This window comes from Daphnia pulex, chromosome 8, assembly GCF_021134715.1.
Source record: "Daphnia pulex isolate KAP4 chromosome 8, ASM2113471v1".
NCBI lineage: Eukaryota > Metazoa > Arthropoda > Branchiopoda > Diplostraca > Daphniidae > Daphnia > Daphnia pulex.
In genome coordinates this window covers 795,710-818,015 of record NC_060024.1, presented here as the reverse complement: position 1 = coordinate 818,015, position 22,306 = coordinate 795,710, and the positions used below count along the sequence as shown (strand labels likewise).

The 22,306-nt window shown below is 38.7% G+C and overlaps 36 non-coding genes across 36 annotated transcripts; 25 read left to right on the top strand and 11 right to left on the bottom strand.

Moving 5' to 3' along the window:
- Positions 1 to 902: 902 nt before the first annotated feature.
- On the top strand, positions 903 to 974 carry Trnag-ucc. The gene has a single exon. It is a non-coding gene; the product is annotated as a tRNA-Gly (tRNA).
- Positions 975 to 2,057: 1,083 nt separating this feature from the next.
- Trnag-ucc lies at positions 2,058 to 2,129 on the top strand. Its single transcript has one exon. It is a non-coding gene; the product is annotated as a tRNA-Gly (tRNA).
- Positions 2,130 to 3,213: 1,084 nt separating this feature from the next.
- On the top strand, positions 3,214 to 3,285 carry Trnag-ucc. The gene has a single exon. It is a non-coding gene; the product is annotated as a tRNA-Gly (tRNA).
- A 780-nt stretch (positions 3,286 to 4,065) lies between these two features.
- On the top strand, positions 4,066 to 4,184 carry Trnal-caa. The gene is made up of 2 exons: positions 4,066 to 4,103; positions 4,140 to 4,184. It is a non-coding gene; the product is annotated as a tRNA-Leu (tRNA).
- A 623-nt stretch (positions 4,185 to 4,807) lies between these two features.
- On the bottom strand, positions 4,808 to 4,879 carry Trnae-cuc. Its single transcript has one exon. It is a non-coding gene; the product is annotated as a tRNA-Glu (tRNA).
- A 347-nt stretch (positions 4,880 to 5,226) lies between these two features.
- Trnal-caa lies at positions 5,227 to 5,345 on the top strand. Its single transcript has 2 exons — positions 5,227 to 5,264; positions 5,301 to 5,345. It is a non-coding gene; the product is annotated as a tRNA-Leu (tRNA).
- Positions 5,346 to 5,530: 185 nt separating this feature from the next.
- On the top strand, positions 5,531 to 5,602 carry Trnag-ucc. Its single transcript has one exon. It is a non-coding gene; the product is annotated as a tRNA-Gly (tRNA).
- Positions 5,603 to 5,960: 358 nt separating this feature from the next.
- On the bottom strand, positions 5,961 to 6,032 carry Trnae-cuc. The gene has a single exon. It is a non-coding gene; the product is annotated as a tRNA-Glu (tRNA).
- Positions 6,033 to 6,382: 350 nt separating this feature from the next.
- Positions 6,383 to 6,501, top strand: Trnal-caa. The gene is made up of 2 exons: positions 6,383 to 6,420; positions 6,457 to 6,501. It is a non-coding gene; the product is annotated as a tRNA-Leu (tRNA).
- A 1,341-nt stretch (positions 6,502 to 7,842) lies between these two features.
- On the top strand, positions 7,843 to 7,914 carry Trnag-ucc. Its single transcript has one exon. It is a non-coding gene; the product is annotated as a tRNA-Gly (tRNA).
- Positions 7,915 to 8,272: 358 nt separating this feature from the next.
- On the bottom strand, positions 8,273 to 8,344 carry Trnae-cuc. Its single transcript has one exon. It is a non-coding gene; the product is annotated as a tRNA-Glu (tRNA).
- A 660-nt stretch (positions 8,345 to 9,004) lies between these two features.
- Positions 9,005 to 9,076, top strand: Trnag-ucc. Its single transcript has one exon. It is a non-coding gene; the product is annotated as a tRNA-Gly (tRNA).
- A 358-nt stretch (positions 9,077 to 9,434) lies between these two features.
- Positions 9,435 to 9,506, bottom strand: Trnae-cuc. Its single transcript has one exon. It is a non-coding gene; the product is annotated as a tRNA-Glu (tRNA).
- Positions 9,507 to 10,590: 1,084 nt separating this feature from the next.
- Trnae-cuc lies at positions 10,591 to 10,662 on the bottom strand. Its single transcript has one exon. It is a non-coding gene; the product is annotated as a tRNA-Glu (tRNA).
- Positions 10,663 to 11,012: 350 nt separating this feature from the next.
- On the top strand, positions 11,013 to 11,131 carry Trnal-caa. The gene is made up of 2 exons: positions 11,013 to 11,050; positions 11,087 to 11,131. It is a non-coding gene; the product is annotated as a tRNA-Leu (tRNA).
- A 185-nt stretch (positions 11,132 to 11,316) lies between these two features.
- Trnag-ucc lies at positions 11,317 to 11,388 on the top strand. The gene has a single exon. It is a non-coding gene; the product is annotated as a tRNA-Gly (tRNA).
- A 780-nt stretch (positions 11,389 to 12,168) lies between these two features.
- On the top strand, positions 12,169 to 12,287 carry Trnal-cag. Its single transcript has 2 exons — positions 12,169 to 12,206; positions 12,243 to 12,287. It is a non-coding gene; the product is annotated as a tRNA-Leu (tRNA).
- A 185-nt stretch (positions 12,288 to 12,472) lies between these two features.
- On the top strand, positions 12,473 to 12,544 carry Trnar-ucu. Its single transcript has one exon. It is a non-coding gene; the product is annotated as a tRNA-Arg (tRNA).
- A 358-nt stretch (positions 12,545 to 12,902) lies between these two features.
- On the bottom strand, positions 12,903 to 12,974 carry Trnae-cuc. Its single transcript has one exon. It is a non-coding gene; the product is annotated as a tRNA-Glu (tRNA).
- A 350-nt stretch (positions 12,975 to 13,324) lies between these two features.
- Trnal-caa lies at positions 13,325 to 13,443 on the top strand. The gene is made up of 2 exons: positions 13,325 to 13,362; positions 13,399 to 13,443. It is a non-coding gene; the product is annotated as a tRNA-Leu (tRNA).
- A 185-nt stretch (positions 13,444 to 13,628) lies between these two features.
- Positions 13,629 to 13,700, top strand: Trnag-ucc. Its single transcript has one exon. It is a non-coding gene; the product is annotated as a tRNA-Gly (tRNA).
- A 358-nt stretch (positions 13,701 to 14,058) lies between these two features.
- Trnae-cuc lies at positions 14,059 to 14,130 on the bottom strand. Its single transcript has one exon. It is a non-coding gene; the product is annotated as a tRNA-Glu (tRNA).
- A 655-nt stretch (positions 14,131 to 14,785) lies between these two features.
- Trnag-ucc lies at positions 14,786 to 14,857 on the top strand. The gene has a single exon. It is a non-coding gene; the product is annotated as a tRNA-Gly (tRNA).
- A 358-nt stretch (positions 14,858 to 15,215) lies between these two features.
- On the bottom strand, positions 15,216 to 15,287 carry Trnae-cuc. The gene has a single exon. It is a non-coding gene; the product is annotated as a tRNA-Glu (tRNA).
- A 350-nt stretch (positions 15,288 to 15,637) lies between these two features.
- On the top strand, positions 15,638 to 15,756 carry Trnal-caa. Its single transcript has 2 exons — positions 15,638 to 15,675; positions 15,712 to 15,756. It is a non-coding gene; the product is annotated as a tRNA-Leu (tRNA).
- Positions 15,757 to 15,941: 185 nt separating this feature from the next.
- Positions 15,942 to 16,013, top strand: Trnag-ucc. The gene has a single exon. It is a non-coding gene; the product is annotated as a tRNA-Gly (tRNA).
- Positions 16,014 to 17,097: 1,084 nt separating this feature from the next.
- Trnag-ucc lies at positions 17,098 to 17,169 on the top strand. Its single transcript has one exon. It is a non-coding gene; the product is annotated as a tRNA-Gly (tRNA).
- Positions 17,170 to 17,527: 358 nt separating this feature from the next.
- On the bottom strand, positions 17,528 to 17,599 carry Trnae-cuc. Its single transcript has one exon. It is a non-coding gene; the product is annotated as a tRNA-Glu (tRNA).
- A 350-nt stretch (positions 17,600 to 17,949) lies between these two features.
- Positions 17,950 to 18,068, top strand: Trnal-caa. Its single transcript has 2 exons — positions 17,950 to 17,987; positions 18,024 to 18,068. It is a non-coding gene; the product is annotated as a tRNA-Leu (tRNA).
- Positions 18,069 to 18,253: 185 nt separating this feature from the next.
- On the top strand, positions 18,254 to 18,325 carry Trnag-ucc. Its single transcript has one exon. It is a non-coding gene; the product is annotated as a tRNA-Gly (tRNA).
- Positions 18,326 to 19,409: 1,084 nt separating this feature from the next.
- Trnag-ucc lies at positions 19,410 to 19,481 on the top strand. Its single transcript has one exon. It is a non-coding gene; the product is annotated as a tRNA-Gly (tRNA).
- A 358-nt stretch (positions 19,482 to 19,839) lies between these two features.
- Trnae-cuc lies at positions 19,840 to 19,911 on the bottom strand. The gene has a single exon. It is a non-coding gene; the product is annotated as a tRNA-Glu (tRNA).
- Positions 19,912 to 20,261: 350 nt separating this feature from the next.
- Positions 20,262 to 20,380, top strand: Trnal-caa. Its single transcript has 2 exons — positions 20,262 to 20,299; positions 20,336 to 20,380. It is a non-coding gene; the product is annotated as a tRNA-Leu (tRNA).
- A 185-nt stretch (positions 20,381 to 20,565) lies between these two features.
- Trnag-ucc lies at positions 20,566 to 20,637 on the top strand. Its single transcript has one exon. It is a non-coding gene; the product is annotated as a tRNA-Gly (tRNA).
- Positions 20,638 to 21,721: 1,084 nt separating this feature from the next.
- Positions 21,722 to 21,793, top strand: Trnag-ucc. The gene has a single exon. It is a non-coding gene; the product is annotated as a tRNA-Gly (tRNA).
- A 358-nt stretch (positions 21,794 to 22,151) lies between these two features.
- On the bottom strand, positions 22,152 to 22,223 carry Trnae-cuc. Its single transcript has one exon. It is a non-coding gene; the product is annotated as a tRNA-Glu (tRNA).
- Positions 22,224 to 22,306: the final 83 nt, after the last annotated feature.

Genomic DNA, 22,306 nt, shown 5'->3' with positions numbered 1-22,306 from the left:
GATGGAGTCTCGATGGAAACATGCCGATGTACTTAGTATATCCAATGTACTAGAAAGATTTTGGCTCGTATGTATGTAAGTTAAGCCGATTGCAATAGTTCTGGAAACGCAGAAACTGTTTGCCAGATGTATTTGACAAAAATGGCCAAAACTTGCAAAATTTTCCAGTTCCTCTTTTCCCATACCGGGAATTGAACCCGGGCCTCCTGGGTGAGAGCCAGGTATCCTAACCAGTAGACAATATGGGAGTAAATCGCTTGAAAAATACATATTCCAAATCAATACAACATAATACAATTGTTGTCCTGGTATAAACAGCCTAGGGCAAGGAACTCTTGGATAAGTTAGAAGAGTTTAAATCCCACATCTGTAATGCAAAGGAATTTAGCTAGATCTGATGAGGTCAGGATGGCCGAGCGCTCTAAGGCACCAGACTCAAGAAAATACATATTCAAAAAAATTACATATTCAAACGCAATACAACGTAATACAATTGTTGACCTGGTATAAATCGCCTATGGCAAGGAACTCTTGAATGAGTTAGAAGAGTTTTAATGTCACATCTGTTGGGCAAAGGAATTTAGGTACACCTGATGTGGTCAGGATGGCCGAGCGGTCTAAGGCGCCAGACTCAAGGACATAAACCTTGCTTCAATAAAAGAAGTTGCAGTATTTTGGTCTTCAATGAAGGCGTGGGTTCAAATCCCACTCCTGACAAACATATAAATATCTGAATACACATGATCATCGCATTGCAACATAATTAGAGAGGTTGTTTTGATATAGTGATAGAGAATGCTTAATGTACCACGATACAAGGTCACCAAGTGGTAATACTGGTCGATGTTCTGTAATTTAAAAAGATGTGACAATACGGAAATCATGACGCTAACTTACGTCAAGCGATGGTGGTATAGTGGTTAGCATAGTTGCCTTCCAAGCAATTGACCCGAGTTCGATTCTCGGCCATCGTAGTTTAGCAATCTTGCTATTTCTTAGCAGACTAGTCAACCTACGGAATTGAAGTCAATATACACAAATGTTACTCTTTAGGTAAAATATAGTTGTTCATTTCTTTTTCGTTCACACATGAATAATTGACATAGATGTAATTTCTTATTCCTTGGCGATATTTCTTGCAAAGAAACCATTTTATGATGGAGTCTCGATGGAAACATGCCGATGTACTTAGTATATCCAATGTACTAGAAAGATTTTGGCTCGTATGTATGTAAGTTAAGCCGATTGCAATAGTTCTGGAAACGCAGAAACTGTTTGCCAGATGTATTTGACAAAAATGGCCAAAACTTGCAAAATTTTCCAGTTCCTCTTTTCCCATACCGGGAATTGAACCCGGGCCTCCTGGGTGAGAGCCAGGTATCCTAACCAGTAGACAATATGGGAGTAAATCGCTTTAAAAATACATATTCCAAATCAATACAACATAATACAATTGTTGTCCTGGTATAAACAGCCTAGGGCAAGGAACTCTTGGATAAGTTAGAAGAGTTTAAATCCCACATCTGTAATGCAAAGGAATTTAGCTAGATCTGATGAGGTCAGGATGGCCGAGCGCTCTAAGGCACCAGACTCAAGAAAATACATATTCAAAAAAATTACATATTCAAACGCAATACAACGTAATACAATTGTTGACCTGGTATAAATCGCCTATGGCAAGGAACTCTTGAATGAGTTAGAAGAGTTTTAATGTCACATCTGTTTGGCAAAGGAATTTAGGTACACCTGATGTGGTCAGGATGGCCGAGCGGTCTAAGGACTAGACTCAAGGACATAAACATTGCTTCAATAAAAGAAGTTGCAGTATTCTGGTCTTCAATGAAGGCGTGGGTTCAAATCCCACTCCTGACAAACATATAAATATCTGAATACACATGATCATCGCATTGCAACATAATTAGAGAGGTTGTTTTGATATAGTGATAGAGAATGCTTAATGTACCACGATACAAGGTCACCAAGTGGTAATACTGGTCGATGTTCTGTAATTTAAAAAGATGTGACAATACGGAAATCATGACGCTAACTTACGTCAAGCGATGGTGGTATAGTGGTTAGCATAGTTGCCTTCCAAGCAATTGACCCGAGTTCGATTCTCGGCCATCGTAGTTTAGCAATCTTGCTATTTCTTAGCAGACTAGTCAACCTACGGAATTGAAGTCAATATACACAAATGTTACTCTTTAGGTAAAATATAGTTGTTCATTTCTTTTTCGTTCACACATGAATAATTGACATAGATGTAATTTCTTATTCCTTGGCGATATTTCTTGCAAAGAAACCATTTTATGATGGAGTCTCGATGGAAACATGCCGATGTACTTAGTATATCCAATGTACTAGAAAGATTTTGGCTCGTATGTATGTAAGTTAAGCCGATTGCAATAGTTCTGGAAACGCAGAAACTGTTTGCCAGATGTATTTGACAAAAATGGCCAAAACTTGCAAAATTTTCCAGTTCCTCTTTTCCCATACCGGGAATTGAACCCGGGCCTCCTGGGTGAGAGCCAGGTATCCTAACCAGTAGACAATATGGGAGTAAATCGCTTTAAAAATACATATTCCAAATCAATACAACATAATACAATTGTTGTCCTGGTATAAACAGCCTAGGGCAAGGAACTCTTGGATAAGTTAGAAGAGTTTAAATCCCACATCTGTAATGCAAAGGAATTTAGCTAGATCTGATGAGGTCAGGATGGCCGAGCGCTCTAAGGCACCAGACTCAAGAAAATACATATTCAAAAAAATTACATATTCAAACGCAATACAACGTAATACAATTGTTGACCTGGTATAAATAGCCTATGGCAAGGAAGTCTTGAATGAGTTAGAAGAGTTTTAATGTCACATCTGTTGGGCAAAGGAATTTAGGTACACCTGATGTGGTCAGGATGGCCGAGCGGTCTAAGGCGCCAGACTCAAGGGCGTAAACCTTGCTTCAATAAAAGAAGTTGCAGTATTCTGGTCTTCAATGAAGGCGTGGGTTCAAATCCCACTCCAGACAAACATATAAATATCTGAATACACATGATCATCGCATTGCAACATAATTAGAGAGGTTGTTTTGATATAGTGATAGTGAATGCTTAATGTACCACGATACAAGGTCACCAAGTGGTAATACTGGTCAATGTTCTGTAATTTAAAAAGATGTGACAATACGGAAATCATGACGCTAACTTACGTCAAGCGATGGTGGTATAGTGGTTAGCATAGTTGCCTTCCAAGCAATTGACCCGAGTTCGATTCTCGGTCATCGCAGTTTAGCAATCTTGCTATTTCTTAGCAGACTAGTCAACCTACGGAATTGAAGTCAATTTACACAAATGTTACTCTTTAGGTAAAATATAGTTGTTCATTTCTTTTTCGTCCACACATGAATAATTGACATAGATGTAATTTCTTATTCTTTGGCGATATTTCTTGCAAAGAAACCATTTTATGATGGAGTCTCGATGGAAACATGCCGATGTACTTAGTATATCCAATGTACTAGAAAGATTTTGGCTCGTATGTATGTAAGTTAAGCCGATTGCAATAGCTCTGGAAACGCAGAAACTGTTTGCCAGATGTATTTGACAAAAATGGCCAAAACTTGCAAAATTTTCCAGTTCCTCTTTTCCCATACCGGGAATTGAACCCGGGCCTCCTGGGTGAGTGCCAGGTATCCTAACCACTAGACAATATGGGATTAAATCGCTTGAAAAATACATATTCCAAATCAATACAACATAATACAATTGTTGTCCTGGTATAAACAGCCTAGGGCAAGGAACTCTTGGATAAGTTAGAAGAGTTTAAATTCCACATCTGTAATGCAAAGAAATTTAGCTAGATCTGATGAGGTCAGGATGGCCGAGCGCTCTAAGGCACCAGACTCAAGAAAATACATATTCAAAAAAAATACATATTCAAACGCAATACAACGTAATACAATTGTTGACCTGGTAAAAATCGCCTAAGGCAAGGAACTCTTGAATAAGTTAGAAGAGTTTTAATGTCACATCTGTTGGGCAAAGGAATTTAGGTACACCTGATGTGGTCAGGATGGCCGAGCGGTCTAAGGCGCCAGACTCAAGGACATAATCCTTGCTTCAATAAAAGAAGTTGCAGTATTCTGGTCTTCAATGAAGGCGTGGGTTCAAATCCCACTCCTGACAAACATATAAATATCTGAAAACACATGATCATCGCATTGCAACATAATTAGAGAGGTTGCTTTGATGCTTTGATATAGTGATAGAGAATGCTTAATGTACCACGATACAAGGTCACCGAGTGGTAATACTGGTCGATGTTCTGTAATTTAAAAAGATGTGACAATACGGAAATCATGACGCTAACTTACGTCAAGCGATGGTGGTATAGTGGTTAGCATAGTTGCCTTCCAAGCAATTGACCCGAGTCCGATTCTCGGCCATCGCAGTTTAGCAATCTTGCTATTTCTTAGCAGACTAGTCAACCTACGGAATTGAAGTCAATATACACAAATGTTACTCTTTAGGTAAAATATAGTTGTTCATTTCTTTTTCGTTCACACATGAATAATTGACATAGATGTAATTTCTTATTCCTTGGCGATATTTCTTGCAAAGAAACCATTTTATGATGGAGTCTCGATGGAAACATACCGATGTACTTAGTATATCCAATGTACTAGAAAGATTTTGGCTCGTATGTATGTAAGTTAAGCCGATTGCAATAGTTCTGGAAACGCAGAAACTGTTTGCCAGATGTATTTGACAAAAATGGCCAAAACTTGCAAAATTTTCCAGTTCCTCTTTTCCCATACCGGGAATTGAACCCGGGACTCCTGGGTGAGAGCCAGGTATCCTAACCACTAGACAATATGGGAATAATCGCTTGAAAAATACATATTCCAAATCAATACAACATAATACAATTGTTGTCCTGGTATAAACAGCCTAGGGCAAGGAACTCTTGGATAAGTTAGAAGAGTTTAAATCCCACATCTGTAATGCAAAGGAATTTAGCTAGATCTGATAAGGTCAGGATGGCCGAGCGCTCTAAGGCACCAGACTCAAGAAAATACATATTAAAAAAATACATATTCAAACGCAATACAACGTAATACAATTGTTGACCTGGTAAAAATCGCTTAAGGCAAGGAACTCTTGAATGAGTTAGAAGAGTTTTAATGTCACATCTGTTGGGCAAAGGAATTTAGGTACACCTGATGTGGTCAGGATGGCCGAGCGGTCTAAGGCGCCAGACTCAAGGACATAATCGTTGCTTCAATAAAAGAAGTTGCAGTATTCTGGTCTTCAATGAAGGCGTGGGTTCAAATCCCACTCCTGACAAACATATAAATATCTGAAAACACATGATCATCGCATTGCAACATAATTAGAGAGGTTGCTTTGATATAGTGATAGAGAATGCTTAATGTACCACGATACAAGGTCACCGAGTGGTAATACTGGTCGATGTTCTGTAATTTAAAAAGATGTGACAATACGGAAATCATGACGCTAACTTACGTCAAGCGATGGTGGTATAGTGGTTAGCATAGTTGCCTTCCAAGCAATTGACCCGAGTTCGATTCTCGGCCATCGCAGTTTAGCAATCTTGCTATTTCTTTGCAGACTAGTCAACCTACGGAATTGAAGTCAATATACACAAATGTTACTCTTTAGGTAAAATATAGTTGTTCATTTCTTTTTCGTTCACACATGAATAATTGACATAGATGTAATTTCTTATTCCTTGGCGATATTTCTTGCAAAGAAACCATTTTATGATGGAGTCTCGATGGAAACATGCCGATGTACTTAGTATATCCAATGTACTAGAAAGATTTTGGCTCGTATGTATGTAAGTTAAGCCGATTGCAATAGTTCTGGAAACGCAGAAACTGTTTGCCAGATGTATTTGACAAAAATGGCCAAAACTTGCAAAATTTTCCAGTTCCTCTTTTCCCATACCGGGAATTGAACCCGGGCCTCCTGGGTGAGAGCCAGGTATCCTAACCACTAGACAATATGAGAATAAATCGCTTGAAAAATACATATTCCAAATCAATACAACATAATACAATTGTTGTCCTGGTATAAACAGCCTAGGGCAAGGAACTCTTGGATAAGTTAGAAGAGTTTAAATCCCACATCTGTAATGCAAAGGAATTTAGCTAGATCTGATAAGGTCAGGATGGCCGAGCGCTCTAAGGCACCAGACTCAAGAAAATACATATTAAAAAAAAATACATATTCAAACGCAATACAACGTAATACAATTGTTGACCTGGTAAAAATCGCCTAAGGCAAGGAACTCTTGAATGAGTTAGAAGAGTTTTAATGTCACATCTGTTGGGCAAAGGAATTTAGGTACACCTAATGTGGTCAGGATGGCCGAGCGGTCTAAGGCGCCAGACTCAAGGACATAATCCTTGCTTCAATAAAAGAAGTTGCAGTATTCTGGTCTTCAATGAAGGCGTGGGTTCAAATCCCACTCCTGACAAACATATAAATATCTGAAAACACATGATCATCGCATTGCAACATAATTAGAGAGGTTGCTATGATATAGTGATAGAGAATGCTTAATGTACCACGATACAAGGTCACCAAGTGGTAATACTGGTCGATGTTCTGTAATTTAAAAAGATGTGACAATACGGAAATCATGACGCTAACTCACGTCAAGCGATGGTGGTATAGTGGTTAGCATAGTTGCCTTCCAAGCAATTGACCCGAGGTCGATTCTCGGCCATCGCAGTTTAGCAATCTTGCTATTTCTTAGCAGACTAGTCAACCTACGGAATTGGAGTCAATTTACACAAATGTTACTCTTTAGGTAAAATATAGTTGTTCATTTCTTTTTCGTTCACACATGAATAATTGACATAGATGTAATTTCTTATTCCTTGGCGATATTTCTTGCAAAGAAACCATTTTATGATGGAGTCTCGATGGAAACATGCCGATGTACTTAGTATATCCAATGTACTAGAAAGATTTTGGCTCGTATGTATGTAAGTTAAGCCGATTGCAATAGTTCTGGAAACGCAGAAACTGTTTGCCAGATGTATTTGACAAAAATGGCCAAAACTTGCAAAATTTCCCAGTTCCTCTTTTTCCATACCAGGAATTGAACCCGGGCCTCCTGGGTGAGAGCCAGGTATCCTAACCACTAGACAATATGGGAGTAAATCGCTTGAAAAATACATATTCCAAATCAATACAACATAATACAATTGTTGTCCTGGTATAAACAGCCTAGGGCAAGGAACTCTTGGATAAGTTAGAAGAGTTTAAATCCCACATCTGTAATGCAAAAGAATTTAGCTAGATCTGATGAGGTCAGGATGGCCGAGCGCTCTAAGGCACCAGACTCAAGAAAATACATATTCAAAAAAATTACATATTCAAACGCAATACAACGTAATACAATTGTTGACCTGGTATAAATAGCCTATGGCAAGGAAGTCTTGAATGAGTTAGAAGAGTTTTAATGTCACATCTGTTGGGCAAAGGAATTTAGGTACACCTTATGCGGTCAGGATGGCCGAGCGGTCTAAGGCGCCACACTCAAGGACATAAACCTTGCTTCAATAAAAGAAGTTGCAGTCTTCTGGTCTTCAATGAAGGCGTGGGTTCAAATCCCATTCCTGACAAACATATAAATTTCTGAATACACATGATCATCGCATTGCAACATAATTAGAGAGGTTGTTTTGATATAGTGATAGAGAATGCTTATTGTACCACGATACAAGGTCACCAAGTGGTAATACTGGTCGGTGTTCTGTAATTTAAAAAGATGTGACAATACGGAAATCATGACGCTAACTCACGTCAAGCGATGGTGGTATAGTGGTTAGCATAGTTGCCTTCCAAGCAATTGACCCGAGTTCGATTCTCGGCCATCGCAGTTTAGCAATCTTGCTATTTCTTAGCAGACTAGTCAACCTACGGAATTGAAGTCAATTTACACAAATGTTACTCTTTAGGTAAAATATAGTTGTTCATTTCTTTTTCGTTCACACATGAATAATTGACATAGATGTAATTTCTTATTCTTTGGCGATATTTCTTGCAAAGAAACCATTTTATGATGGAGTCTCGATGGAAACATGCCGATGTACTTAGTATATCCAATGTACTAGAAAGATTTTGGCTCGTATGTATGTAAGTTAAGCCGATTGCAATAGTTCTGGAAACGCAGAAACTGTTTGCCAGATGTATTTGACAAAAATGGCCAAAACTTGCAAAATTTTACAGTTCCTCTTTTCCCATACCGGGAATTGAACCCGGGCCTCCTGGGTGAGAGCCAGGTATCTTAACCACTAGACAATATGGGATTTAATCGCTTGAAAAATACATATTACAAATCAATACAACATAATACAATTGTTGTCCTGGTATAAACAGCCTAGGGCAAGGAACTCTTGGATAAGTTAGAAGAGTTTAAATTCCACATCTGTAATGCAAAGAAATTTAGCTAGATCTGATGAGGTCAGGATGGCCGAGCGCTCTAAGGCACCAGACTCAAGAAAATACATATTCAAAAAAAATACATATTCAAACGCAATACAACGTAATACAATTGTTGACCTGGTATAAATCGCCTATGGCAAGGAACTCTTGAATGAGTTAGAAGAGTTTTAATGTCACATCTGTTGGGCAAAGGAATTTAGGTACACCTGATGTGGTCAGGATGGCCGAGCGGTCTAAGGCGCCAGACTCAAGGGCGTAAACCTTGCTTCAATAAAAGAAGTTGCAGTATTCTGTTCTTCAATGAAGGCGTGGGTTCCCACTAATTTCCCACTCCTGACAAACATATAAATTTCTGAATACACATGATCATCGCATTGCAACATAATTAGAGAGGTTGTTTTGATATAGTGATAGAGAATGCTTATTGTACCACGATACAAGGTCACCAAGTGGTAATACTGGTCGGTGTTCTGTAATTTAAAAAGATGTGACAATACGGAAATCATGACGCTAACTCACGTCAAGCGATGGTGGTATAGTGGTTAGCATAGTTGCCTTCCAAGCAATTGACCCGAGTTCGATTCTCGGCCATCGCAGTTTAGCAATCTTGCTATTTCTTAGCAGACTAGTCAACCTACGGAATTGAAGTCAATTTACACAAATGTTACTCTTTAGGTAAAATATAGTTGTTCATTTCTTTTTCGTTCACACATGAATAATTGACATAGATGTAATTTCTTATTCTTTGGCGATATTTCTTGCAAAGAAACCATTTTATGATGGAGTCTCGATGGAAACATGCCGATGTACTTAGTATATCCAATGTACTAGAAAGATTTTGGCTCGTATGTATGTAAGTTAAGCCGATTGCAATAGTTCTGGAAACGCAGAAACTGTTTGCCAGATGTATTTGACAAAAATGGCCAAAACTTGCAAAATTTTACAGTTCCTCTTTTCCCATACCGGGAATTGAACCCGGGCCTCCTGGGTGAGAGCCAGGTATCTTAACCACTAGACAATATGGGATTTAATCGCTTGAAAAATACATATTACAAATCAATACAACATAATACAATTGTTGTCCTGGTATAAACAGCCTAGGGCAAGGAACTCTTGGATAAGTTAGAAGAGTTTAAATTCCACATCTGTAATGCAAAGAAATTTAGCTAGATCTGATGAGGTCAGGATGGCCGAGCGCTCTAAGGCACCAGACTCAAGAAAATACATATTCAAAAAAAATACATATTCAAACGCAATACAACGTAATACAATTGTTGACCTGGTATAAATCGCCTATGGCAAGGAACTCTTGAATGAGTTAGAAGAGTTTTAATGTCACATCTGTTGGGCAAAGGAATTTAGGTACACCTGATGTGGTCAGGATGGCCGAGCGGTCTAAGGCGCCAGACTCAAGGGCGTAAACCTTGCTTCAATAAAAGAAGTTGCAGTATTCTGTTCTTCAATGAAGGCGTGGGTTCAAATCCCACTCCTGACAAACATATAAATATCTGAATACACATGATCATCGCATTGCAACATAATTAGAGAGGTTGTTTTGATATAGTGATAGAGAATGCTTAATGTACCACGATACAAGGTCACCAAGTGGTAATACTGGTCGATGTTCTGTAATTTAAAAAGATGTGACAATACGGAAATCATGACGCTAACTCACGTCAAGCGATGGTGGTATAGTGGTTAGCATAGTTGCCTTCCAAGCAATTGACCCGAGTTCGATTCTCGCCCATCGCAGTTTAGCAATCTTGCTATTTCTTAGCAGACTAGTCAACATACGGAATTGAAGTCAATTTATACAAATGTTACTCTTTAGGTAAAATATAGTTGTTCATTTCTTTTTCGTTCACACATGAATAATTGACATAGATGTAATTTCTTATTCTTTGGCGATATTTCTTGCAAAGAAACCATTTTATGATGGAGTCTCGATGGAAACATGCCGATGTACTTAGTATATCCAATGTACTAGAAAGATTTTGGCTCGTATGTATGTAAGTTAAGCCGATTGCAATAGTTCTGGAAACGCAGAAACTGTTTGCCAGATGTATTTGACAAAAATGGCCAAAACTTGCAAAATTTTACAGTTCCTCTTTTCCCATACCGGGAATTGAACCCGGGCCTCCTGGGTGAGAGCCAGGTATCCTAACCACTAGACAATATGGGATTAAATCGCTTGAAAAATACATATTCCAAATCAATACAACATAATACAATTGTTGTCCTGGTATAAACAGCCTAGGGCAAGGAACTCTCGGATAAGTTAGAAGAGTTTAAATTCCACATCTGTAATGCAAAGAAATTTAGCTAGATCTGATGAGGTCAGGATGGCCGAGCGCTCTAAGGCACCAGACTCAAGAAAATACATATTCAAAATAAATACATATTCAAACGCAATACAACGTAATACAATTGTTGACCTGGTATAAATCGCCTATGGCAAGGAACTTTTGAATGAGTTAGAAGAGTTTTAATGTCGCATCTGTTGGGCAAAGGAATTTAGGTACACCTGATGTGGTCAGGATGGCCGAGCGGTCTAAGGCGCCAGACTCAAGGACATAATCCTTGCTTCAATAAAAGAAGTTGCAGTGTTCTGGTCTTCAATGAAGGCGTGGGTTCAAATCCCACTCCTGACAAACATATAAATATCTGAATACACATGATCATCGCATTGCAACATAATTAGAGAGGTTGTTTTGATATAGTGATAGAGAATGCTTAATGTACCACGATACAAGGTCACCAAGTGGTAATACTGGTCGATGTTCTGTAATTTAAAAAGATGTGACAATACGGAAATCATGACGCTAACTCCCGTCAAGCGATGGTGGTATAGTGGTTAGCATAGTTGCCTTCCAAGCAATTGACCCGAGTTCGATTCTCGGCCATCGCAGTTTAGCAATCTTGCTATTTCTTAGCAGACTAGTCAACCTACGGAATTGAAGTCAATTTACACAAATGTTACTCTTTAGGTAAAATATAGTTGTTCATTTCTTTTTCGGTCACACATGAATAATTGACAAAGATGTAATTTCTTATTCCTTGGCGATATTTCTTGCAAAGAAACCATTTTATGATGGAGTCTCGATGGAAACATGCCGATGTACTTAGTATATCCAATGTACTAGAAAGATTTTGGCTCGTATGTATGTAAGTTAAGCCGATTGCAATAGTTCTGGAAACGCAGAAACTGTTTGCCAGATGTATTTGACAAAAATGGCCAAAACTTGCAAAATTTTCCAGTTCCTCTTTTCCCATGACGGGAATTGAACCCGGGCCTCCTGGGTGAGAGCCAGGTATCCTAACCACTAGACAATATGGGATTAAATCGCTTGAAAAATACATATTCCAAATCAATACAACATAATTCAATTGTTGTCCTGGTATAAACAGCCTAGGGCAAGGAACTCTTGGATAAGTTAGAAGAGTTTAAATCCCACATCTGTAATGCAAAGGAATTTAGCTAGATCTGATGAGGTCAGGATGGCCGAGCGCTCTAAGGCACCAGACTCAAGAAAATACATATTCAAAAAAAATACATATTCAAACGCAATACAACGTAATACAATTGTTGACCTGGTAAAAATCGCCTAAGGCAAGGAACTCTTGAATGAGTTAGAAGAGTTTTAATGTCACATCTGTTGGGCAAAGGAATTTAGGTACACCTGATGTGGTCAGGATGGCCGAGCGGTCTAAGGCGCCAGACTCAGGGACATAATCCTTACTTCAATAAAAGAAGTTGCAGTATTCTGGTCTTCAATGAAGGCGTGGGTTCAAATCCCACTCCTGACAAACATATAAATATCTGAATACACATGATCATCGCATTGCAACATAATTAGACAGGTTGCTTTGATATAGTGATAGAGAATGCTTAATGTACCACGATACAAGGTCACCAAGTGGTAATACTGGTCGATGTTCTGTAATTTAAAAAGATGTGACAATACGGAAATCATGACGCTAACTCACGTCAAGCGATGGTGGTATAGTGGTTAGCATAGTTGCCTTCTAAGCAATTGACCCGAGTGCGATTCTCGGCCATCGCAGTTTAGCAATCTTGCTATTTCTTAGCAGACTAGTCAACCTACGGAATTGGAGTCAATTTACACAAATATTACTCTTTAGGTAAAATATAGTTGTTCATTTCTTTTTCGTTCACACATGAATAATTGACATAGATGTAATTTCTTATTCTTTGGCGATATTTCTTGCAAAGAAACCATTTTATGATGGAGTCTCGATGGAAACATGCCGATGTACTTAGTATATCCAATGTACTAGAAAGATTTTGGCTCGTATGTATGTAAGTTAAGCCGATTGCAATAGTTCTGGAAACGCAGAAACTGTTTGCCAGATGTATTTGACAAAAATGGCCAAAACTTGCAAAATTTTCCACTTCCCCTTTTCCCATACCGGGAATTGAACCCGGGCCTCCTGGGTGAGAGCCAGGTATCCTAACCACTAGACAATATGGGATTAAATCGCTTGAAAAATACATATTCCAAATCAATACAACATAATACAATTGTTGTCCTGGTATAAACAGCCTAGGGCAAGGAACTCTTGGATAAGTTAGAAGAGTTTAAATTCCACATCTGTAATGCAAAGAAATTTAGCTAGATCTGATGAGGTCAGGATGGCCGAGCGCTCTAAGGCACCAGACTCAAGAAAATACATATTCAAAATAAATACATATTCAAACGCAATACAACGTAATACAATTGTTGACCTGGTATAAATCGCCTATGGCAAGGAACTTTTGAATGAGTTAGAAGAGTTTTAATGTCGCATCTGTTGGGCAAAGGAATTTAGGTACACCTGATGTGGTCAGGATGGCCGAGCGGTCTAAGGCGCCAGACTCAAGGACATAATCCTTGCTTCAATAAAAGAAGTTGCAGTGTTCTGGTCTTCAATGAAGGCGTGGGTTCAAATCCCACTCCTGACAAACATATAAATATCTGAATACACATGATCATCGCATTGCAACATAATTAGAGAGGTTGTTTTGATATAGTGATAGAGAATGCTTAATGTACCACGATACAAGGTCACCAAGTGGTATTACTGGTCGATGTTCTGTAATTTAAAAAGATGTGACAATACGGAAATCATGACGCTAACTCCCGTCAAGCGATGGTGGTATAGTGGTTAGCATAGTTGCCTTCCAAGCAATTGACCCGAGTTCGATTCTCGGCCATCGCAGTTTAGCAATCTTGCTATTTCTTAGCAGACTAGTCAACCTACGGAATTGAAGTCAATTTACACAAATGTTACTCTTTAGGTAAAATATAGTTGTTCATTTCTTTTTCGTTCACACATGAATAATTGACATAGATGTAATTTCTTATTCCTTGGCGATATTTCTTGCAAAGAAACCATTTTATGATGGAGTCTCGATGGAAACATGCCGATGTACTTAGTATATCCAATGTACTAGAAAGATTTTGGCTCGTATGTATGTAAGTTAAGCCGATTGCAATAGTTCTGGAAACGCAGAAACTGTTTGCCAGATGTATTTGACAAAAATGGCCAAAACTTGCAAAATTTTCCAGTTCCTCTTTTCCCATACCGGGAATTGAACCCGGGCCTCCTGGGTGAGAGCCAGGTATCCTAACCACTAGACAATATGGGATTAAATCGCTTGAAAAATACATATTCCAAATCAATACAACATAATACAATTGTTGTCCTGGTATAAACAGCCTAGGGCAAGGAACTCTTGGATAAGTTAGAAGAGTTTAAATCCCACATCTGTAATGCAAAGAAATTTAGCTAGATCTGATGAGGTCAGGATGGCCGAGCGCTCTAAGGCACCAGACTCAAGAAAATACATATTCAAAAAAAAATACATATTCAAACGCAATACAACGTAATACAATTGTTGACCTGGTATAAATCACCTATGGCAAGGAACTCTTGAATGAGTTAGAAGAGTTTTAATGGCACATCTGTTGGGCAAAGGAATTTAGGTACACCTGATGTGGTCAGGATGGCCGAGCGGTCTAAGGCGCCAGACTCAAGGACATACACCTTGCTTCAATAAAAGAAGTTGCAGTATACTGGTCTTCAATGAAGGCGTGGGTTCAAATCCCACTCCTGACAAACATATAAATATCTGAATACACATGATCATCGCATTGCAACATAATTAGAGAGGTTGCTTTGATATAGTGATAGAGAATGCTTAATGTACCACGATACAAGGTCACCAAGTGGTAATACTGGTCGATGTTCTGTAATTTAAAAAGATGTGACAATACGGAAATCATGACGCTAACTCACGTCAAGCGATGGTGATATAGTGGTTAGCATAGTTGCCTTCCAAGCAATTGACCCGAGTTCGATTCTCGGCCATCGCAGTTTAGCAATCTTGCTATTTCTTAGCAGACTAGTCAACCTACGGAATTGGAGTCAATTTACACAAATGTTACTCTTTAGGTAAAATATAGTTGTTCATTTCTTTTTCGTTCACACATGAATAATTGACATAGATGTAATTTCTTATTTCTTGGCGATATTTCTTGCAAAGAAACCATTTTATGATGGAGTCTCGATGGAAACATGCCGATGTACTTAGTATATCCAATGTACTAGAAAGATTTTGGCTCGTATGTATGTAAGTTAAGCCGATTGCAATAGTTCTGGAAACGCAGAAACTGTTTGCCAGATGTATTTGACAAAAATGGCCAAAACTTGCAAAATTTTCCAGTTCCTCTTTTCCCATACCGGGAATTGAACCCGGGCCTCCTGGGTGAGAGCCAGGTATCCTAACCACTAGACAATATGGGATTAAATCGCTTGAAAAATACATATTCCAAATCAATACAACATAATACAATTGTTGTCCTGGTATAAACAGCCTAGAGCAAGGAACTCTTGGATAAGTTAGAAGAGTTTAAATCCCACATCTGCAATGCAAAGAAATTTAGCTAGATCTGATGAGGTCAGGATGGCCGAGCGCTCTAAGGCACCAGACTCAAGAAAATACACATTCAAAAAAAATACATATTCAAACGCAATACAACGTAATACAATTGTTGACCTGGTATAAATCGCCTATGGCAAGGAACTCTTGAATGAGTTAGAAGAGTTTTAATGTCACATCTGTTGGGCAAAGGAATTTAGGTACACCTGATGTGGTCAGGATGGCCGAGCGGTCTAAGGCGCCAGACTCAAGGACATAAACCTTGCTTCAATAAAAGAAGATGCAGTATTCTGGTCTTCAATGAAGGCGTGGGTTCAAATCCCACTCCTGACAAACATATAAATATCTGAATACACATGATCATCGCATTGCAACATAACTAGAGAGGTTGCTTTGATATAGTGATAGAGAATGCTTAATGTACCACGATACAAGGTCACCAAGTGGTAATACTGGTCGATGTTCTGTAATTTAAAAAGATGTGACAATACGGAAATCATGACGCTAACTCACATCAAGCGATGGTGGTATAGTGGTTAGCATAGTTGCCTTCCAAGCAATTGACCCGAGTTCGATTCTCGGCCATCGCAGTTTAGCAATCTTGCTATTTCTTAGCAGACTAGTCAACCTACGGAATTGGAGTCAATTTACACAAATATTACTCTTTAGGTAAAATATAGTTGTTCATTTCTTTTTCGTTCACACATGAATAATTGACATAGATGTAATTTCTTATTCCTTGGCGATATTTCTTGCAAAGAAACCATTTTATGATGGAGTCTCGATGGAAACATGCCGATGTACTTAGTATATCCAATGTACTAGAAAGATTTTGGCTCGTATGTATGTAAGTTAAGCCGATTGCAATAGTTCTGGAAACGCAGAAACTGTTTGCCAGATGTATTTGACAAAAATGGCCAAAACTTGCAAAAATTTCCAGTTCCTCTTTTCCCATGACGGGAATTGAACCCGGGCCTCCTGGGTGAGAGCCAGGTATCCTAACCACTAGACAATATGGGATTAAATCGCTTGAAAAATACATATTCCAAATCAATACAACATAATACAATTGTTGTCCTGGTATAAACAGCCTAGGGCAAGGAACTCTTGGATAAGTTAGAAGAGTTTAAATCCCACATCTGTAATGCAAAGAAATTTAGCTAGATCTGATGAGGTCAGGATGGCCGAGCGCTCTAAGGCACCAGACTCAAGAAAATACATATTAAAAAAAAATACATATTCAAACGCAATACAACGTAATACAATTGTTGACCTGGTATAAATCGCCTATGGCAAGGAACTCTTGAATGAGTTAGAAGAGTTTTAATGTCACATCTGTTGGGCAAAGGAATTTAGGTACACCTGATGTGGTCAGGATGGCCGAGCGGTCTAAGGCGCCATACTCAAGGACATATACCTTGCTTCAATAAAAGAAGTTGCAGTATTCTGGTCTTCAATGAAGGCGTGGGTTCAAATCCCACTCCTGACAAACATATAAATATCTGAATACACATGATCATCGCATTGCAACATAATTAGACAGGTTGCTTTGATATAGTGATAGAGAATGCTTAATGTACCACGATACAAGGTCACCAAGTGGTAATACTGGTCGATGTTCTGTAATTTAAAAAGATGTGACAATACGGAAATCATGACGCTAACTCACGTCAAGCGATGGTGGTATAGTGGTTAGCATAGTTGCCTTCCAAGCAATTGACCCGAGTTCGATTCTCGGCCATCGCAGTTTAGCAATCTTGCTATTTCTTAGCAGACTAGTCAACCTACGGAATTGGAGTCAATTTACACAAATGTTACTCTTTAGGTAAAATATAGTTGTTCATTTCTTTTTCGTTCACACATGAATAATTGACATAGATGTAATTTCTTATTTCTTGGCGATATTTCTTGCAAAGAAACCATTTTATGATGGAGTCTCGATGGAAACATGCCGATGTACTTAGTATATCCAATGTACTAGAAAGATTTTGGCTCGTATGTATGTAAGTTAAGCCGATTGCAATAGTTCTGGAAACGCAGAAACTGTTTGCCAGATGTATTTGACAAAAATGGCCAAAACTTGCAAAATTTTCCAGTTCCTCTTTTCCCATACCGGGAATTGAACCCGGGCCTCCTGGGTGAGAGCCAGGTATCCTAACCACTAGACAATATGGGATTAAATCGCTTGAAAAATACATATTCCAAATCAATACAACATAATACAATTGTTGTCCTGGTATAAACAGCCTAGAGCAAGGAACTCTTGGATAAGTTAGAAGAGTTTAAATCCCACATCTGCAATGCAAAGAAATTTAGCTAGATCTGATGAGGTCAGGATGGCCGAGCGCTCTAAGGCACCAGACTCAAGAAAATACACATTCAAAAAAAATACATATTCAAACGCAATACAACGTAATACAATTGTTGACCTGGTATAAATCGCCTATGGCAAGGAACTCTTGAATGAGTTAGAAGAGTTTTAATGTCACATCTGTTGGGCAAAGGAATTTAGGTACACCTGATGTGGTCAGGATGGCCGAGCGGTCTAAGGCGCCAGACTCAAGGACATAAACCTTGCTTCAATAAAAGAAGATGCAGTATTCTGGTCTTCAATGAAGGCGTGGGTTCAAATCCCACTCCTGACAAACATATAAATATCTGAATACACATGATCATCGCATTGCAACATAATTAGAGAGGTTGCTTTGATATAGTGATAGAGAATGCTTAGTGTACCACGATACAAGGTCACCAAGTGGTAATACTGGTCGATGTTCTGTAATTTAAAAAGATGTGACAATACGGAAATCATGACGCTAACTCACGTCAAGCGATGGTGGTATAGTGGTTAGCATAGTTGCCTTCCAAGCAATTGACCCGAGTTCGATTCTCGGCCATCGCAGTTTAGCAATCTTGCTATTTCTTAGCAGACTAGTCAACCTACGGAATTGGAGTCAATTTACACAAATATTACTCTTTAGGTAAAATATAGTTGTTCATTTCTTTTTCGTTCACACATGAATAATTGACATAGATGTAATTTCTTATTCCTTGGCGATATTTCTTGCAAAGAAACCATTTTATGATGGAGTCTCGATGGAAACATGCCGATGTACTTAGTATATCCAATGTACTAGAAAGATTTTGGCTCGTATGTATGTAAGTTAAGCCGATTGCAATAGTTCTGGAAACGCAGAAACTGTTTGCCAGATGTATTTGACAAAAATGGCCAAAACTTGCAAAAATTTCCAGTTCCTCTTTTCCCATGACGGGAATTGAACCCGGGCCTCCTGGGTGAGAGCCAGGTATCCTAACCACTAGACAATATGGGATTAAATCGCTTGAAAAATACATATTCCAAATCAATACAACATAATACAATTGTTGTCCTGGTATAAACAGCCTAGGGCAAGGAACTCTTGGATAAGTTAGAAGAGTTTAAATCCCACATCTGTAATGCAAAGAAATTTAGCTAGATCTGATGAGGTCAGGATGGCCGAGCGCTCTAAGGCACCAGACTCAAGAAAATACATATTAAAAAAAAATACATATTCAAACGCAATACAACGTAATACAATTGTTGACCTGGTATAAATCGCCTATGGCAAGGAACTCTTGAATGAGTTAGAAGAGTTTTAATGTCACATCTGTTGGGCAAAGGAATTTAGGTACACCTGATGTGGTCAGGATGGCCGAGCGGTCTAAGGCGCCATACTCAAGGACATAAACCTTGCTTCAATAAAAGAAGTTGCAGTATTCTGGTCTTCAATGAAGGCGTGGGTTCAAATCCCACTCCTGACAAACATATAAATATCTGAATACACATGATCATCGCATTGCAACATAATTAGACAGGTTGCTTTGATATAGTGATAGAGAATGCTTAATGTACCACGATACAAGGTCACCAAGTGGTAATACTGGTCGATGTTCTGTAATTTAAAAAGATGTGACAATACGGAAATCATGACGCTAACTCACGTCAAGCGATGGTGGTATAGTGGTTAGCATAGTTGCCTTCCAAGCAATTGACCCGAGTTCGATTCTCGGCCATCGCAGTTTAGCAATCTTGCTATTTCTTAGCAGACTAGTCAACCTACGGAATTGGAGTCAATTTACACAAATGTTACTCTTTAGGTAAAATATAGTTGTTCATTTCTTTTTCGTTCACACATGAATAATTGACATAGATGTAATTTCTTATTTCTTGGCGATATTTCTTGCAAAGAAACCATTTTATGATGGAGTCTCGATGGAAACATGCCGATGTACTTAGTATATCCAATGTACTAGAAAGATTTTGGCTCGTATGTATGTAAGTTAAGCCGATTGCAATAGTTCTGGAAACGCAGAAACTGTTTGCCAGATGTATTTGACAAAAATGGCCAAAACTTGCAAAATTTTCCAGTTCCTCTTTTCCCATACCGGGAATTGAACCCGGGCCTCCTGGGTGAGAGCCAGGTATCCTAACCACTAGACAATATGGGATTAAATCGCGTGAAAAATACATATTCCAAATCAATACAACATAATACAATTGTTGTCCTGGTATAAACAGCCTAGAGCAAGGAACTCTTGGATAAGTTAGAAGAGTTTAAATCCCACATCTGCAATGCAAAGAAATTTAGCTAGATCTGATGAGGTCAGGATGGCCGAGCGCTCTAAGGCACCAGACTCAAGAAAATACACATTCAAAAAAAATACATATTCAAACGCAATACAACGTAATACAATTGTTGACCTGGTATAAATCGCCTATGGCAAGGAACTCTTGAATGAGTTAGAAGAGTTTTAATGTCACATCTGTTGGGCAAAGGAATTTAGGTACACCTGATGTGGTCAGGATGGCCGAGCGGTCTAAGGCGCCAGACTCAAGGACATAAACCTTGCTTCAATAAAAGAAGTTGCAGTATTCTGGTCTTCAATGAAGGCGTGGGTTCAAATCCCACTCCTGACAAACATATAAATATCTGAATACACATGATCATCGCATTGCAACATAATTAGAGAGGTTGCTTTGATATAGTGATAGAGAATGCTTAATGTACCACGATACAAGGTCACCAAGTGGTAATACTGGTCGATGTTCTGTAATTTAAAAAGATGTGACAATACGGAAATCATGACGCTAACTCACGTCAAGCGATGGTGGTATAGTGGTTAGCATAGTTGCCTTCCAAGCAATTGACCCGAGTTCGATTCTCGGCCATCGCAGTTTAGCAATCTTGCTATTTCTTAGCAGACTAGTCAACCTACGGAATTGGAGTCAATTTACACAAATATTACTCTTTAGGTAAAATATAGTTGTTCATTTCTTTTTCGTTCACACATGAATAATTGACATAGATGTAATTTCTTATTCCTTGGCGATATTTCTTGCAAAGAAACCATTTTATGATGGAGTCTCGATGGAAACATGCCGATGTACTTAGTATATCCAATGTACTAGAAAGATTTTGGCTCGTATGTATGTAAGTTAAGCCGATTGCAATAGTTCTGGAAACGCAGAAACTGTTTGCCAGATGTATTTGACAAAAATGGCCAAAACTTGCAAAATTTTCCAGTTCCTCTTTTCCCATGACGGGAATTGAACCCGGGCCTCCTGGGTGAGAGCCAGGTATCCTAACCACTAGACAATATGGGATTAAATCGCTTGAAAAATACATATTCCAAATCAATACAACATAATACAATTGTTGTCCTGGTATAAACAGCCTAGGGCAAGGAACTCTTGGATAAGTTAGAAGAGTTTAAATCCCACATCTGTAATGCAAAGAAATTTAGCTAGATCTGATGAGGTCAGGATGGCCGAGCGCTCTAAGGCACCAGACTCAAGAAAATACATATTAAAAAAAAATACATATTCAAACGCAATACAACGTAATACAATTGTTGACCTGGTATAAATCGCCTATGGCAAGGAACTCTTGAATGAGTTAGAAGAGTTTTAATGTCACATCTGTTGGGCAAAGGAATTTAGGTACACCTGATGTGGTCAGGATGGCCGAGCGGTCTAAGGCGCCATACTCAAGGACATAATCCTTGCTTCAATAAAAGAAGTTGCAGTATTCTGGTCTTCAATGAAGGCGTGGGTTCAAATCCCACTCCTGACAAACATATAAATATCTGAATACACATGATCATCGCATTGCAACATAATTAGACAGGTTGCTTTGATATAGTGATAGAGAATGCTTAATGTACCACGATACAAGGTCACCAAGTGGTAATACTGGTCGATGTTCTGTAATTTAAAAAGATGTGACAATACGGAAATCATGACGCTAACTCACGTCAAGCGATGGTGGTATAGTGGTTAGCATAGTTGCCTTCCAAGCAATTGACCCGAGTTCGATTCTCGGCCATCGCAGTTTAGCAATCTTGCTATTTCTTAGCAGACTAGTCAACCTACGGAATTGGAGTCAATTTACACAAATATTACTCTTTAGGTAAAATATAGTTGTTCATTTCTTTTTCGTTCACACATGAATAATTGACATAGATGTAATTTCTTATTTCTTGGCGATATTTCTTGCAAAGAAACCATTTTATGATGGAGTCTCGATGGAAACATGCCGATGTACTTAGTATATCCAATGTACTAGAAAGATTTTGGCTCGTATGTATGTAAGTTAAGCCGATTGCAATAGTTCTGGAAACGCAGAAACTGTTTGCCAGATGTATTTGACAAAAATGGCCAAAACTTGCAAAATTTTCCAGTTCCTCTTTTCCCATACCGGGAATTGAACCCGGGCCTCCTGGGTGAGAGCCAGGTATCCTAACCACTAGACAATATGGGATTAAATCGCTTGAAAAATACATATTCCAAATCAATACAACATAATACAATTGTTGTCCTGGTATAAACAGCCTAGGGCAAGGA